Below are 19,022 nucleotides of genomic sequence, written 5' to 3'. Positions count from 1 at the left end.
CTGACCAAAATAAACGCTTTTTAGGAGAGATATAAGTTCTGTGTAAATATTTATACGACAATAGCTGACAAAATCTGTTTTAATGACGTTAATAAACATCACTGTGACAGCGCTAGTCACAGTTTCACCACAGCAAAGGAGGAGCACGTGAATCACTTATCTAACCAGCCTTTACTGATTTCTGCCCCCAATAACCCTTTCAATAACCTCCAATAGCCTTTAATATTCTTCAATAGTCTTCAGTAGTCTTCAACAGTCTAACCTTGCAGCCATGGTGTGTTCTAAACTCCGTAGTTATAAACATCCTGAGGTTAGCAGCGCGCTAACTGACCTGTTTATAATGTAATCCGAGCAGTGACTCCGTGACTCTGCTCTGAACTGCTGCTGTTAGCTGCTTGGGCTGAAAGATGAACTGTAGAGAGCTGTATTATTCGGTTAGTGGGGTTAAAATCTTTATTTTCTACACAGAAGAATTTTAAAAACTGTAAAAACGCTCCAGACTGGCTGAGCTGAGCCCTGTAGCCCGTGGCTGGGCTGTAGCTCTGACTGAGTAAAGACTGCGGGCTTGTGCTGCTGCTGCTCCGACTAGTGGTTGTATGAGGAACTGCTAAATCTGAGGAAATGCTAAATCTATCACATGTTCTTAACAGCTCACAATTTTTAATTTTATATTTATTAAGCCTTATTTCAGTATCAAACGTTTTGATCAAAGTTAATGTAACTTGTATTTTATGTCATTCCTATTCACTTGACTAGTTTGGTTCTTGATTGATGGAGTTTTTGGATTTCATAACATGACAAATTAAAAGGATTTATGTTAATAGAGCAACAAGCAAACATTTTTTTCCATGCAACTGTAATATTTGATTGAATAAATAGTATATTGAGAGTTATTTAACATTAAGGAATAATTACATTCATTTTATATTACATTTGGTTACATTTATAAGTTACATCTGGCCCTCAGTGGACAGCCAATATGCCAATGTGGCCCTCGGCCAAAATGAGTTTGACACCCCTGCTCTACTGGTTTTCTCATTGGTCTATGGTTCAGTCAGTCTGATTAAAAATCTGCAAGTTAATCTACAGGGATATTTGGTTGTGTTGTGTTGCTAAAGTTATATACTCTGTTATCTTTTCCTTATTTGGTATCGTTTTGCTAAAGGGTTTTTTTTTATATCTCTAAAGGTACTAAAAATATCTAATCCATTTACTTTATTGATTGTTTTATCCAGTACCAGCTATTATCGTTATTTTACATCACCTTATGTATTTACTCATATTCATATCTATGTGATTCAATAAAAGGCTTTTATATTGCAAGATCTGCAATCTTATCTATTCTTTCAACTTAAGCATTTAGCCAAAAGCTTTTGTACACAGCCAAACATACATTCAAGCAACCACTATATACAGTGCCTTGCAAAAGTATTCGGCCCCCCTTTGAACTTTTCAAACTTTTGCCACATTTTGGGCTTCAAACATAAATATATGATTTTTTTGTTTGTTTTTTTTGTGAAGAATTAACAAGTGTGTAAGAATACGGAGGAGTTTTGCCTTACTATGTTCATTGTTCATTGATTAAAGGGTTAATCTGTGTGTAACTAAATCAGCATTTCACTTAATCAGTATGTTATTCAAGCATTTAGCACGATTCATGATGATTCACATTGTGACTTAGAATGTATGTATATTGTGTCCTTGTGCTCAAAGCAAGGCCGTTTTTCTTGCAACTTAGCATGATTGATTTTTTCCAGCGGAACCATGAGTTTCTGTACATGTAATCTATAGTCTGATAAGGTTGGGGTGACCGAGTTCTCGGCTGACGTATAGGATGAATAACTGCTTATCAGTATCAGGATCCGGGGGGTGTGAGGAGCCTCCTCACACACTATTAGACTGAGGCCAGGCGAATGCCTGTTTTTATTAGACTCGAGAACTCTGGAAACCCCAACTTTTCTCACCTTTGGGGTTTTCCTCTTATTTTCACCTTTTTATTTCAATTCATTTTTCAATAATCTTTTTACTCAATTTTTGATGTATCCAAAAAAAACTGTTTTGCTCAGAAGATTCTTTGAATAAAATCTGACGGAACTACAACTTTGGACTGGATCTCCTTTTCTTCTTTATGACGTATCATGCCAGATACATCATAATTCGAACAGTAGATCAATAATCTTTCAATCGTGAAGTGGAACGAAATTTATTGGATACACATTATGTTGAGATACTCAGTATTTTGAGAACATTGGTATTTAACTTGTGTGAAACTGACACCAATAAATCCATAACTCCTGCTATTTACTTACATAGAAGTGTTTTTTTTTTCTCAGTAGCTCAGTCGCTGTGAAGTGTGGAGAATAGTTTTGCAATATATTGATTATCGCTGAATCGCAGTTTTGAGATATCACCGTTATCATTAATTTACCACTTTGCTCAAAGGTGCTGAAAAAAACTTGAAAATGGGCCTTGAAAGTGCTTGAAAAGTGCTTGAATTTTACCTTGTAAAAGGTGTTTGAACCCTGTGTTTAAAAACCCCAGCAGCACTGCTGCACCTGATCTACATGTACCAACACAACACACACAAACACGTCACCTCATTAGTGTCAATGCAGTTTTAAGAAATATTTATCACGAAAATAAAGCTCTCTGGCGCTGGGAATTAAATATACAGGGTAAAATTTAGGCTAATCGGATATGCAGGTGAAAAAATAAACTGTGAAAAAATATGTGTGTGAATATGTGTATGTTTATACCTACAAATCTCAAATGTAAATTGACATAATATGGACCATTAAATGACGGTAACAACCTGACCGTTTGACACTTAGCTAATCTGCATACCAGTAGGAGAGAGCAGAGATAGACTGGCTGTGTATGAAACGGTAGGCAGCTACCACAATCCCTCATGCCTGAGCTGTTCATATGTTAACACCCACTAAATGATTAACCCTTTACAAGTATTAATATGAACTTTAGGAAAAAGAATATAAACAGAATTGCCCTTTTTTCTATTGTGAGTTAAATGAAGTCACTGCTGCCTATTCTAATAAGCTAACCGTATGACTAGCTTGACGAGCTCTGGGGACATTTTTACATGGGATGTGTCTGAAAGATCTGTGGAAAAAAAGACATTACTTAAATTAATAAAAAGTATTATTACAAATGTAACAAAATGACTTTCTGAGCTGAAAACAAAAAAAACTAACAAAAAGAAAATATGTTTTATAAAATTTATTGAGATATCATATATATCCTATACCCAGTTTATAGACACATTTGGGACATACCGGGGTTGGACAATGAAACTGAAACACCTGTCTACAGTCACTCAGTTTTGGATTTTAGTTTGCATAAAAATAAATTTATGCCAGTTTTTACCCTGAGCTCTGGCTTGCTCCATTTTTTTTCCTCCTTTTTTCCTCTCTGTGTCACAAACTCTTCTAGTTCCTCCCTTTACCCAAGTTTGATTTTAGGAAGTCTTTATAGCCACAGGGTCAAAATGAGACGCATAAACACTACACAGCAGGGGTCTCACCATGGGCGCAGATGATTATAGTGACCTCATCCGAAATCTACCATCTACAAGCATAAACGTTGGGGTTTTAATTTAATTAACTGTACGTTTGTGGAATTCTGTGTTCCACAATGCCCTCGTTTTTAAACTAGGAAGCGTTCAGTTCAGAGGTTACATTGTTCGGAGCTCCGTGTTCCAGTTCCAATGTAAATTTAACGCACCTTCTCAAGTCCGGGGTTCTAAGGAGCTGGTAACTGCCTGTAGACTACAGACACAGGCAGTTACCAGCTCCTTACGGTACACTCTAAGAAATATAAGTACAGATTTGTACTTAAAAGGGTACAAAGCTTGTCGCTGGGGCTGTACCTTATATTGAGGCACAAAAAAGTACCTTTCAGTGAAAGTCCTTTTTTGTACCCATGGTTTTTGTGGCAGTAAAGATCATAAAGATTATAAACGTTATCATCAACTAAATATGGCTCAAAAACTTGATGATACAAAATTGTCTGGCTTTCAAATAAAAAATGTGCTATTTAAATATATATTGTTCATTAGTACAGTGATGCAGAATACTGAATGTACCCTTTGGCTGGTTAAATGGTACAAATTTGTACTTATTGCTGTTAGAAATGACTTTGTACTTCAGAGGGAACAAATCTGACCCTGTAAAGACCAATATTGTACCATTGAGGGTACAATTATAAAGAGTGTACCTTCGAGTACAAAAAAGTACTCATATCGTACCTCTGTTTTTTAGAGTGTACGTGTCCACTGGCACTTTTTTTCAACGCTGGATCTCCTTGCTCGTTTTTGAATTAAAATGAAGCAACAGAAGTAGACAGTCATAAGTTTCATATTTTTATTTTTTTACCAACCTCACTGTAACCTATAGCTCTATAAATCCATATTCTGCCGCTTTCAGCTTCTCTTCTGTGGTTGAAAGGCGCCTGTTCTGTGTGTGTGTGTGTAAGAGGCTTGTGTGTGTGTGAAGACGCAGCCTGCTCTTCCCTCATTGGCTGGACGCAGCCTGCTTTTCCCTGATTGGCTGGACTGGACACAGTGCGGTGGCCGGATTTATTTGAATAAAGTTGAGCCGGAGGGCGGAGCTGCGTTAAACGCAACGCAACCCGGCATGCACCGAGGCATGCAGCGGCTGTCTCCATTGATTTTATGTATGATGTTATTATGATGTTATTTTAGTAAGCAGTCGCTGTTAACTGAAATTATAAGATGTAAAATGTTAACATTGTCTTCCTGGTCTTGCCTAGGCTGTAGCAATGAAGAAACAAAAAACAATGACAGCGTTTTTTCAAAAACCAAACAATGTGATATGGAATAGTAGGATGTCAGTGATTTGGCATCATGGTGTAAGAATGCGCGCAGATGGCACTGGGGACATATTGACATACCAGACCAATAACAGTTTCAGTATGGCTAGTGTTGATCAGAAAAGTGATTATTCTAAAGTTTATTGCAGCATATATATATATATATATATATATATATATATATATATATATATATATATATATATATATATATATATATATATATATATATATATATAATTTTACAGCTTGGTCCCCCCCAGTTCAAACTGTCCATCTGCGCCCCTGGGTCTCACACTCGCGGCCCGCGGGCAAATTGCGAGACGTGTTGTTACAAACAGCAGAGATGTAGTAATGATTCAGGACGCTGTGACACATTACAAATACGTGCTTTCATGCTGAAATACTTTATATTATGCTCTTTAACAAAGACAGACATGTGGTATGGCATATTAATGAGTGCATAAATTAATTATATATATACATTAATTATATAATTTCTATTATTATTAGAAAAATAACAAACGAAAATTAACCCAAAATGTTGACAAAAATATAATCTAACGAATTTCAAAACATAGAAACGAAAAACGTTAAAATGGTATTAATACAACAGTTTAACACCTGGATCAAACAGTTATAAGGATTTATATTTATGCTTAGTACACAGACTAAGCTTAATAGAGCAGACACAGGCATTCTGCTGTCCAGAATTTTAACAGATGCTTATTCTTACTCAATAGCTGGAGTTTTTGAAATGAAAAATTAAAAGAGATAAGAACTTTGAACTGGACATAACTTTATTTATGTCATTTATGTCACATTTCACTTTGCTATTATGTAACTGAAAGTCACTTTTAATTTTTTTTTCATATCTAAAAAATAAAGCATCACCCTGTCATCTGGTGCTGCATGTCAAGTATATAAACCTTAAAAAACATTTGAAATACACAGCAATATAAAGCTATATGTTAGCGTTCATTTCTTATCCCCAGGGCAAATTTATTTAAAAAATGTATATATTAATTAATTGATTAAAATCTCTCCTGCATGCTGCAGTCACGCAGAACGAGCTTGAAAGCTTGCATGGCACTGCGATTAAAAAAAACTTTTAATAAATAAAGTCCTATAAAGTGTAGCAAATGTATGGTATTAAATTCGAATATTTACTCATATTCAATCAAGAGAAATCAGGCAAAATGCGCCGCTCTCTCTCTCTCGCATCGCCGAGCTGAATTCAGCGGGAGGCTTCAAATAATATAACAACTCAGTTTAGTTAAATTAATTAAGATGAGTGAGGACCTGTAAAGTTAATCAAATATTGTCAAATATAAAGGATAGGTTGAGGTTTTGGTGAGCTGTTTCAATTATTTGAAACCGAAACTAACTGAAACTGATATTATTCTGCGCACTATTAGAAAGCCTTTGATTTTGTTTTAAATGAATTTTTATTTTATATTAATTATTTTTTAATTTATTTTAAATATTTTTATTATTTTTATTGATCAAATAATTTTTTTCATAAGATATATTTTTTATTTTTGATGTATTAATTTTTATGATCTTTTTAAATTTTTTTATTCTTCCTTTTTTATCTTTATATTTTTTCCGTCTATAGTAAATGACAGTTTTTATTTCTAATTTTTCTAATTTTATTTATAATATTTTTAATCCCTTTTAAACTGTAAATGCTCAGCGGTACAGTAAATGAGGGTCCTCCTCCAGTGTAAATAACCGATTGCTTGATTAATATTCAATGTTGCAAACCCAGTTTTTACATAAACAATAAACAGAATAAAGAATAAAATAACATTGCTGATGTATCTTCAACAGCACATCGCATCCTATTCACTTCAATGGAGAGAGCCACTGCATACCGGCTGGGTTGGGTTGCGTTGCGTTGAACGCAACCCCGCATTCTTTATTCAAATGAATCAAGCCGCCGCGCTGCTTTCAGCCAATCAGGGACTTCACACACACACACACATTCGAGCCTTACACACACAAACGGCAAAATATGGATTTATATAGAGCACAGTAAAGTTCATTTAATCATTAAAAGTTTAAAATTGACTACACCTGTAGCCTTATTTGGATTCAAGATACGCCCACACGGCGAGACGAGAGATTTGGTGTTCTGTCGACTTGTGCTACCCTGACAAACCGTGCTACCCTTTTGTGTATATTTAAAGGTAAAAGCACAAAAGTTGCACAATATTAGAGCATGTTTCCAGCAGAAGTTCATGTACTATGTTTGGATAGTCTAAACCACCGTATCAGGGTAAAGTTATGGTAGTAAGAGTTTATTATAATCTTTTTTTTTATTTTAAGATCATATTTTATTATTATTATTATTATTATTATTATTATTATTATTATTATTATTATTATTATTATTATTATTATTATTAATTGCCATTACACTTTGACAATGTAATGACAGTCCAGGTTATTAAATGAACAAAAAATATTAGAAAAACAGAATTATTATAGTACACTTGAAATAATAATAAAAATGTAGGTTAGCACATGCGCAGTGTCTTTAGAAAGCGCATATCGATGGGTAGCATCACTCGACAGAACACCTGGCATGGCAGAATGTGTTGAATAAAATACGTGTTCTTGTCCTGTGCGGCCCACCCTCACCCAGTCTCTACCTACAGCGGCCCCCAGATAGAATAAGATTGAGACCACTGCTATAGAGCCAGAGAACCAGCTTAAGTTCCAGACCTGAAGATTCAGACCAGTAGTTCCAATGAACTTAATACACATAAACAGTCCACAAATACAGCTACAAACTACAAAAGCATACAATAGACCCAACAATAAATGCTTAATGTTCCTACAAGTACAGGCGTTTAACAAATATCACTCATTTGTATCTCTACAGGACGCCAGAGCAGCCAAAACATTAAGTACACACAAAAATCACCAGTCACACGGCATATTACTTAGTTTCACGTTGAAGGGCAGCCTTTAAAAAGGCTTTTTAATATAATATGACACAATATCTGTCTTATTTCCATGATAGTTAGCTAAATATTTCATTAATCCAGCATGCGCTCTCCGTTTTACTACTAATCAATGCGCGTAGCCTGACCCCTTCATCCGAGCGCAGAGAAGGGGCTAGGCAGCCATGGCCCCGCCCCTGGAGTGAAAAGCATGAGTCTTATTGGTTAGATTGTCCTAAGACTTTTCTAATAGACTCATTACTACACCCTTCTCAAAATCAGGAGAAGGGTCCGAGGACACGTGAGCAGAAGACATTTTAAAGAGCTTTCATTGGTCAGTACCGCTGTCAATCATACAGTCCTATAGCAACGAAAAACACAGGCTAATGCTTTGAATTAGTTGCTGTTTTTTCGTTAATCTATAAAATAAATGCTTACACTTGCAATAATTATATACATCCTGATAAAAAAATATGTAATTATTTACATGCACATTTGGTCAGCCCTTAGAAGGCCTTAGAGGCCTTACTGCACACCACTGATATGTATATTGAATATGAATTATACATAATACTTAAGGCTGGACAATAATTTAAAATCACTGATTGTCTCCAATAATGTTTTTGTAATTTTTAAACGAATATATTTTTATTAAATATTGGCCTGGAGTTCTAAGACAGCAATGGTCCTCCAACTAAAAAATATTCTTAAGAGGCATTTAGTATTTACAGCATCTGTTACCGACTGACGTTCATTACAGAGAGCTGCGTCAGTTCAGTGCATTAATTTGAGAAGAAAAGACAGAACCCAATAGGCATATGTATAGCCATACACCTTATATAAGCGTATTCCTGCATCAAAACAAAATATCTGAGCTGATCAGAATAATTATGGCTGCAACTGACAATCAAAATACTATGCACAGTATTTAAAAGTACAGTTGTCTATGCTCTCTGGGTGGGTACAGTAGGTGGCGCTTTATCTTGAAATTCATAATTTCTATTTCATTTTTATAATACTTAAGAATACATAAGAATATATTGTTTACATCTTATATATTACCTTTATCTGTTCTTTGTCCAATCCCCTTTATGCAAAATTATAATCAGTAAAAATGTTTATTTGACTAAATTGGAATTAAAATATTTTTTACTGATGAAGCAATGGAGCAAATTTGGTTGAATTCTAAAGCCCAAAACCTTGGCTAAATTGTGGAATACAAATACTTTGGCTGAGAAGTAGTCCAAAAACTTTTGGTTAAATGGTAAAATTCAAAAACTTTTGGGTAAAGGCTGAAAACCAAAAACTTTTGGTTAAATGCTTACGTGCAGTATCTCTCTCTCTCTATCTCTCGCTCTGTCTCTCTCAGGTGAGCCATGGGAGAGAGTTGTGGGTGGAGACTACAAAAGGACCTGAACCAAGATGGCCGACAGAGAGAGAGAACCATGGGGTATGCTTTAAGGCCAATGCGCTCTTGTAGCCTAATTTTATTGTATTACTTCTCTGATGTGGTTAACTTAATCCCTCTTTTTGGCTAAAAGACAACTCTGTACCACCTGGGTATGCAAACAGGTAAAATAGGTGCACCTGTACATTTTTACATCATGTAGGAGTTGTTTGTATCGGTCCCTAGGTAAGAGGGCGGGTGCTACCCCTTGTATTTAGGTTATTAGTTAGGGAGTATCTTTTCTTTATATTCTTTTTGTACTTAATTTGGCTTTAGGTAGTTTAATATGGTTATGTTTTGTTGTGTTCTTTTCTGTAGCACCGTCCATAGTTTACATTTCCCAGAGTGGTACTTTCTTTGTTGTTTTATACAGCATATGTAAATAATGTAAATACTGCCATGGTTTGTTGTATGTGCAAATGAGTGGTGGGAAGCTAAAATTAAATCAGATTTTTGTACCGCTATTTACTGCCTGTTCTCCTCTTTCTTACTTAAACTCTGCTGGCTCTTTGACTTAGGATAGCCATGTGTTATGTTCTCCATATTTTTCTTCCTAGACACATGTGGAGGATTTTAACACTTAAATCTAAAAATGTTTGGTTAAATGCTAAAACTTTAGATGAAATGCTAAAATCTAAAAACCTTTGGTTAAATGCTTAAATCCAAAAATATTTGGTTAAATGCTTAAATCCAAAAACGTTTGGTTAAATGCTTAAATCCAAAAACTTTTGGTTAAATGCTGAAATCTAAAAACTTTTGATTAAATGCTGAAATCTAAAAACTTTTGATTACTAACTGGTTGCTAGGCGGTTGCTATCATTTCTAAAGTGGTTGCTAAGTGGTTGCTTGGTAGTTGCTAACGTTTTCCAGGTGGTTGCTAAGCTGTTGCTATCGGTTGATAGGCAGTTGCTATCATTTCTATTGTGGTTGCTAGGCAGTTGCTAACATATTCCACATGGTTGCTAGGCAGTTGCTAACAAACTCCATATGATTGCTCAGTGGTTGCTAGGCAGTTGCTAACGTTTTTCAGGTGGTTGCTAAACTGTTGCTATTTGATTGCTAGGCAGTTGCTATCATTTCTAAAGTGGTTGCCATGCAGTTGCTAATGTTTTCCAGGTGGTTGCTAAGGTGTTGCTAACTGGTTGCTAAGCCCTGGCTGGGGTGCCGGGGTGTCCAAACTTTTGATCAGTATCTGCTCCATACAGCAGCTCCTCCAAACACACACAGTACTGGAAGAGCAGGGGAGAGAAAGGCCCCCCCATTCATTCCTATGGGGAAACTTCGTACGACAATTGTACGAAAACGTCAAATCGTCGAAATTTCCGTAAAGAACGTCCGATTTTTGTCTTCATATCTCAAAAATTGTGACCTATGTGGATGTTCAAAGTTGTCCCCTATTCATTTCCTATGGGGAAAAAAATTGCACGTTTACGAAGTTTTTACGAAAAACGTACGATATATCGCTTAAAAAGCACAAGCAACCTAATCGGGTATAGGTCCTACGATACTGCTAAATTTAGTATTTCTACGTCACAAGCTGTAGGAGGAGATAGTGATTAAATTTTGAGCGCAGAATAAGATAATAATAAGAAGAAGATTACGAAGAACAGTAAGTTGACTTTTCCAAACAAACTTAATAATAAAGTACACAGAGAAACAGATACAGGAATACAGAGTGTCCTTTATGATCAGCGGAGCTAAAAAGATGCTCAGTGAGTGTATGGTCATAGGTGTATGGTGTATGGAGCTGGTCATAATATTCTGACTTGACTGTGTATAAAATGGTTAAGGGTAAATTAAATACATTCTTCCACAAAACAAAATTGGTACCACTTTAAAATAAGACTTTATAAAGGGTTTATACATGGTTTACAATTAGTTTATTAATGGTTACTAATTAGGTTGTAAATGCTTTAAAATCATTAATAATCAGTTATAACACATATATAGAAAGGGCAACAATATAGATGGCTGTGGGTTCATTATTTCATAACAGGTCATTGTTGCCCTTTCTATGTATGTGTTATAACTGACTATTAATGATTTTTAAGACATTTACATCCTAATTAGTAACCATTAATAAACTAATTGTAAACCATTTATAAACCCTTTATAAAGGTAGTCTTATTTTAAAGTGGTACCACAAAATTAGTCCCCCGTATGGTTATAGTGTATTTTCACAGCATTATTTAACACTATGTTTTTCATAGCTAATTTCAACCCGGATGCAAGCCACTAGAGATGGGCCTGTTCCTGTTGGTGAACTGATCTTAGAAGAAGAGGGAAAGCACCACGAGGTGGCGCTGTGGAGAGAGGCAGTGCTGGCAGAACTTGCCCTCTTGCAGCTTACAGAAATTACACATCTGAATATTGTGAGGTAAATTATTACTGCAGCTGTTTAAAGGAGGTGGTGTTAATGTTGTTATGGTTGTGTGTTGAGTTGTTTCAAGGGCAAAGCAAACTCACATTGTTATACAAGATGTACACTGATTACTTTAGATTACATTAAAGTGTCATTTCTTCCGTGCTGTCCCAGGAAATATTGACAAATGAGAAATACTGTAATTTTTCGGTATTCAACTGTCTAATGGTGAAAACTGGAAAAAATATTTTTACTTGCAGAAACCTGAGAAAAAAACAGAAGAGGGATTGTGGTGGTTGGAGTCTCTGTGGGAAGCAACACCACTCTCCTTTTGACAGAAGATATGGAGAAGCTCATCGTTCCACACAATGTACTGATCAGCTAATTAAGCGCCTTCCAATCATCGTAAACATTTCCTATGAGGGAGGCGTTATTTGTTCTATTGGCAGCCCAGCCTTTACAGAGGCATAAGGCCTTAAAAATGTCTTTTCACATACTAATCCAGTTCTAATCTGACCCATAATCTGTTTGTTTTTCCATCCCCTGTTTTCTCCTTTTCAGTTTAGGGGAGAAGTTATATACATGGACTTGATTTGTAGTAAATAACGAGTATAAACTTTTGTTGAATAGCCCACCTCCGATCTCCCCCAACATTCCGAAATACAGTGCGATAGTTTATATACACAGATAGTTTATATACACAATACCTTCAGCTAGTCAAGCCACAATAAGTCAACTGACAAGAAATGCTTAAAAATGCATAAATATTATAGAGATATTTTCAGCAACAACTGGAAAGTTATGCATTTCCCCAACATTAATTTTCAGACCTTTCCTGGCTTAACTACGACAAGGAACTGTATGTATAAGAGTGCTTTAATAAACTAATCTGTAGGCACTGTGTGTATAAACAGTGTTTTTAATAAACTATCTGTAGGAACTGTGTGTATAAACAGTGTTTTTAATAAACTATCTGTAGGAACTGTGTGTATAAACAGTGTTTTTAATAAACTATCTGAAGGTACTGTGTGTATAAGAGTGCTTTAATAAACTATCAGTAGGCACTGTGTGTATAAACAGTGTTTTTAATAAACTATCTGTAGGCACTGTGTGTATAAACAGTGTTTTTAATAAACTATCTGTGTACTTTTAAAGTTCTCACTGCCTTGCTTTAAATGTCATCATCCTTGGAATTCTACCAGTGAAGTGTGGAGCTACTTTGAGTTTGTTGTTAATGGTGTAAAAATAGTGATTTTTTTTTGTATGGGTTAAGCTATGCCCCTATCACTAGCATTGTGGTCTATTGGGAGCATTAGCTAACAGCGCTGTATTTCAGAATGCTGGGGAGAACAGAGGTGGGCTATTCAACAAATGTTTGTATTTGTTATCATGATTCACTACACCCTAAGTCCATTTCAGTTCACCCTTAACAACAAACTATTCTGCTATCTGAACTTTTTTTGTTCCATATTTTTCATTCTGTTGTTCACTTGTGTTTTTGCCTTGGAAAAGTGTTTATTTATTAAGCCAATTGCACTACCTCACATCATACTACACACACAGATGTTCATATCTATGTACAACAATGAAATACTTATATAATTAAATTGTTAAAATAAAAACACATTTTTGTGCATTATATTTATTGTTTTATTTTGTTCTTTTTTTGTATATTAAAAAAAAAGTTATTGCTGGAAATGAATCAATCTGCTGTCAACTTCAGGAAGCTTCGGTTGATTCATCACTTCAGAACAACCTCAATGTACAATGTACAATGTACAATAAGTCACTCAGATTTAGGAGACTCGGTTAGTCTTATTTAGAAAATGTTGACCATACATTTATTATGATATAAAATTGTAAAATGTGCAGTTTTAAAAACAGTTAGGTTTAGTTATTCTTGTGATTCGACTCCTACTGATTCATTGAACAGAAAAAAGTGAAGCTTGTGCAACTGGAAAGTTATTCAGCTCTTTCTGAGGTAAGATGTGGTGGATATGGTGGTGATAAATTACGATATTATAAAGTCACTTTTCATATTGTATGGGAATAAGTAATGTTTTATGTGATGTATGATAATATGGAATATGTTTATTTGTATATCATGTGTAGCGGGCTCAGTGGTTTAATACCTGGTGCTAATTGAGATGTTGAAATATTTTTTTATTGGGCGCCAGTTATTAAATTAATTTAATTAGATTAATTAATTAATTAATTAATTAATTAATTAATCAAATTAATTAATAACACAAGACATCTCAGGGTGTGGTTTCTACAGGTGACAGAAATTTTCATAACCAAGTTATCCAGAAAAACACACTGAAATGACAGGTTTTGTAAAATAAAAGTATTTATTAAATCACACAGATATGAGTAAATAATTCATTAAAAAGTCATAAATGTAGCCATTAGCTATCAAATCATAGTGTAGAATGATAAATGAGAAATAAAAGAACAAACACGTTATAATGTTGACATGAAAGGAATAGAGATTAATAGAACTATTAAGTGAATATTTCTAAATAAGGGTCTAAGGCATTTTAAGTCTACGAAACCAATTCTTATTTCCAACCAAGCCACTCAAAATGAGTCATCTATACTAAAGACGCTCTATTAAAGACCCGACCAAACCATGACCAACAGACACCATCTGCCGAAAGATTAAACCCAGCTCTGCCTTACTCTGAGTTGTTGAAGTGAGCCTTGGTGACGTCCGCCTGGGTTGGTCGTCTGCTGCTTCACCCCGAAAAAGGATCACGTGAGCCTGTTTGCAGGGTGGGTGGACTTCCTGTGTCAGCACGGAGCCCCAGTAGAACCCACAGGGAAATCCCTTCGCCCTCAGGTGGCTTGCTGGTGGCCTCCGGACCGCAGGTTTCTGGGTTGGATCTGGCGGATCTCCTTTTCAGCTGTACTTTAGCTAAACTTAGATGGAATAATGCTTGGCTTCGTAGATTGTAAAATAACCTTAGATATTTTAACTAGGATAGCTAATATTAATATACTTGAAGATTAAATGCACTAGTCTAAGAAAACTAACTTAAGATGACTAACTAACGGTCTATCCTTTCTCCATCTCTGGCTCCCTAACCTCTCTCCTCTAACTGTTTTCCTCAACTCATCTTCTCCAACTCCTTCTCTTCAACTCCAAACTGAACTGAACTGCAAACTCCTCCAACTGGCAACTGAACTAAAACTGTGTCTGCCCAGTTTACTATTAGTCTCTGTGGCCTGTTTGGCCCCTGAGCTATGATTGGCCCTGTGGCCCAAATGTCTGTGTTTTGATTGGTCTAGGAGCAATTTCAAACTTTGGTGGGGATTCACAAAGGGCCATAAACCCCCCCTCCTCACATGGTCAACATGCTTCAGCATTTTTCTAATAGATCAAACCAAAAGAAACTCAATTAAACAGTGGATCAAAATACCTTTTTCAGCATATCAGTTTGTGAGGATAAATTCAGGAAACAAACAATCTTACAATTGAATCACAATAAATGTAATATATATATATTTTCCACAAACAGTTTTGTAATACTCAAGATAATCTTAGAAATACAATGATGGATGGTACTCTGTCAGAAAGAGATCAAGAGTCATGATATTATTTAAACCCAATTAAATCACTTAAAAGAAAATACATGATTAAACCACTGATAACCAAATAAAGCTATATTATCAAATGCTAATTAAACCTTGTTGATTCAGACTTGAATGTGTAGGAGAATTCAATCAGGACACATCCAAACACATATACCATATACCAGACACATATACCATTATTTAGTAAACATTCTATAAAACACCTTTTTTATATAGTCAATATATATGTATTTTAAGCAAAATCTTCTGAGTGAGGAATTCCTCCCCTTTGCTGAGTGTTTAGATAAGCGGTTGGCGTCGGAATTTACGATGGTGGGGGAGTAAAGATCTTTCTGCACCCCACAGAATTTGAGCCTGCAATGTTGAAAATGGAATCCCAAGCTTAGACCATTTCTGTCAACTTATTTCTTAGTGCTTTGCAGAAATAACTAGGCACAAACCCCTAAATTGGTACAACATTTGGTGAATTAACAATTTCCAAGGCATTAATTAAGTTTTGACACTCTCTTAAGTCCGCAGTCCCGTCCTAGTGATGCAAATGTTGCAAATGTGTTGCAAATGTTCCAAATGTTTACATTAACTCCGAGGTTTATGACTTGGAGGAATGTAAACAGAATTTTACCCTAAACTCGCATTTAGGGCTCTCGGGCGAGGCTGAGTGAAGAAATAGTCAGTAAATGTCATTTTGAAATTTAAGGTTGTTTGAAAAAAAGATTACTCCAAGGTTTTTTTAGAGTGTTCTGGGTTCGAAGTTTCCTTATAGGCCGTAAAGTGGGGGTAGTGTGTGTTTGTGTCCAAGCAATGAAGAAATCCTCTGGTTAATCCACTACATTCCCCCCCCATCGATCGATGGGCCACTGGACGTTGGGTCATCGGTCGATGTCAACGTGGATTTCTGTAGACAGAGCACGTTAGGGTACATCTTTCATGCAATTGGTGTCTTGTTGGTCATGCTTTCTTAAGACAATCTACTACAAGGTCGCTGACAGAGTTTTTGGTCTAATGGATATACAATTTCTCTTTTGAGGTATCTATCAGTTTGTTTGTTTTTTGTAGCTATTGGCTTTTGGTTCTGAATAAAATAGTTAATTTAATGTGATAGTGTGGCAACAAGCATAGGAAAGGGTCACAAATAGTTTGCTAGCTATTTGTTCCTTTATAACTTTATCAAGACAACCTACCCATAAGGTATGCTTCAATAATTAGCCACTACTTAGTCAACAATTGAGAACAATATAGCGGAGCAAACGTAGTCAGAAGGGAAACAAAATATGTTTTGGGCACCTGAAGAAAGGAGAAAAAAAAAAAAAAAAAATATTGGCACCCCCCCTTCTCCACGTATTTATTATACTGCTATGCTAATGGTTTGAAATGGTGATTCAAACTCTAGGTTTAACAAAATATCCAATTTGTTGTGGGTTATGCTACTCGGATAGGTGAGTTCCAGACAGTGAATGTGTGGTACGTTCTCAATTTAACAATTGCGTCAGGTCAGAATATGGTGGACAATGAACACTCAGTGTGTCTAGGTATTTAGCCCCGTATTATGATTTAACCTAGGGCATTATTGGTCCCGACTTGTCCCATGGGGCTTTTGCATAGTTTAATTGGGTTACAGTGAACTTGTTTGAGAATCGGTTTAATAAAACACTGACGATGCGGGATTTGGTTCCAGATGCGAGGCAGTTTGTCTGCCCCTGCATGAGGACCAAACCAATGAGACCTGAGCTCGCGAATTGTTTTGCCAGTGCTGTGCTGGGACCTCACCAGTAGCTTGTCAGCAGTGTAGCACAATGGTTGGTATCCAAGCGTGCTTTTTCCCAGTTTTGGGTGTTTCCGCAGTTCTCCGCTAGAACGGTGAGATATACCAACACCTGAGAAAGTGTGGTTCAGCGAAAAAGTTGTGGCCTGAGCCATTTCAATAGGGTCTGGGGGACGTCCCCTCCATCTGGCAAATGCACCTGCCACAGTGATGAGATGTTTGTTCCTTCGAACAAATTTCATGAGTCTTTCGACCCAATCCATTTGTGGAATTGGCCATATACCCCACAGATCTTCTGAAGATTGGGGCTGAAAACACACTAGCCTTTTTCCAACAAGTGGCAGATATGTCAATTGTGGGAATGCTTGGTGTGTTTCCCCCATCATTTTGTGGTCCACCCATGGGTGATCGAGGGCCTGGGCTAGGCTCTCCCCCCCATGGCTCTGAGGCACCACGAATGAAGATGAAGCGTGTGTATCTGGGGCATAAACAAACAGGCCCTTGAGCATCCTGAAAGACGCACAGTAAGTGGCAAGTGGATCAAGGTGAAATGCCAGTGTTCTGAAAGAAGTGTTGTCACATGCACCAATTGTCATGTTAACTTTCCATTTGATCTGAGCATTCCGAAAAGCACATCCATCTGTGTAGATGGTGGGAATGTTTTTACATTCATAAGAATCCAAGGGACTGTGTTTGTCTGGAACCACTGGTGCAGGAACAAGAAGAGAACAATCCTTTTGGTGCACGAACAGAGGATCACAGTTAGTCCGTGGCAAGGAACCTGCAGGTGGTCTGTGAACAGCTGACTTGTCAGCCCATGGAACAAAGATTTCACCGTTGACCGTTGTGTTAAGAGTGAATGACTTTCCAGCTTTTGGGTTGTACTCATCTACAGCCGTAGAGGGAGTCAATGCCCATGAACAGGTGTTTTGTTTTAGAATCATGGTAGGGGATTCTGAGGATGGTGGTTTCAGAACCCTGACAGTGAGCTTCTCATTGATTCCCGTGGAATTTGAAGGTTCAATGAGCTTGTGTGGCTCAATGTTGCTAGCAACATGATAGCATTGAACTCTATCCTGTGCCTTAGGACAGGGCAGGGGTTCGCAAACCTGTGCCCAGATTCTACGATGCTGAAAGTCAATCAATGGTTTGAACCGGTCAAGGAGGTCTTTGCCAAAGAGCAATGGGACGTTCTCCAATGGAGAAATGTGAATTGGATGGGTGAGGCTCATTGGACCGATGGCAACGTGCACCAGGGCTGCAGAATGCAGAGTGATACCAGTGTGCGAATATGGTTGAAGGTGAAGAGCACACTTTTTCAGAGGTATCTTTTTGTTGTTTCGGCGGGCTGTCGCCCTCACCTGGTCAAAAAGTGAATTTGACATCAGAGAAATGTCTGACCCCGTGTCCAAAAGAGCTTCATACCCGAACACATCTTCCAGCCAGGTGGCTAGGTAGAATTTTGGTGTTGAACCTTTCTCGGTTAAGAAACCCAAGAATTGTTTAGGTGGTGGATCCTCCAGGCTGAGGAAAGAAGCTTCCTCAGTGTGGTTGTTTTCAGCGTCTGGCTGTACAACCAAGGCTGCATTGGAGTGGATGGATTTCGCACCCCCCCAAGCAGGTTGATCTGGAGCATGGACAATTGGCAAGAATTCAGATTCAGCATTGTCCTGCTTGCGTATTTCGTTACGAAATTGTCTGAGCAGACTGCCGTCTTTAGTGCTCAGGTTAGTTGGATATGTCTCATGCTTGTGCCCTTTAGGTGGACACCAACGTTTGTGGTGCTTTGGGCTCCTTCTCCTGAGCGGAGATTGAAGTTTGCTGGAGCTCTGTGCTCGAGCATGGTGCTGTGAGTGTTTGCCATTCCAACTGCGTTTTATCCTACCTTTCTTTCGATAGGAGGGCTTTTGGTCACTTTGCTTGGCCCAATGTAGGGACGAGCGACGCCAAGAGTGGAACACTCTCTGGTTTTTGTGGTTTAACTGGGTCTTAGGTGGCATCGGAGCCTTGTGTGCCCCTTTTTGCTTGACGTGGGAGGACTGCTCATTAATTATCAGG

General features: G+C 37.0%; 2 protein-coding genes across 5 annotated transcripts in view; both read left to right on the top strand.

The window, feature by feature from the left end:
- The window catches only part of LOC125801678 (zinc finger protein 160-like), a 289,977-nt gene that overhangs the window by 15,472 nt on the left and 255,483 nt on the right, over positions 1-19,022 (top strand). The gene's annotated exons all lie outside the window — the stretch shown is intronic.
- Positions 1-19,022, top strand: part of LOC125801155 (zinc finger protein 420-like) — a 573,258-nt gene that overhangs the window by 521,033 nt on the left and 33,203 nt on the right. The window lies entirely within an intron of this gene.

The sequence above is a fragment of the Astyanax mexicanus genome, chromosome 4, assembly GCF_023375975.1.
Source record: "Astyanax mexicanus isolate ESR-SI-001 chromosome 4, AstMex3_surface, whole genome shotgun sequence".
Lineage (NCBI taxonomy): Eukaryota > Metazoa > Chordata > Actinopteri > Characiformes > Acestrorhamphidae > Astyanax > Astyanax mexicanus.
This window is presented reverse-complemented; position numbering and strand designations above follow the sequence as displayed.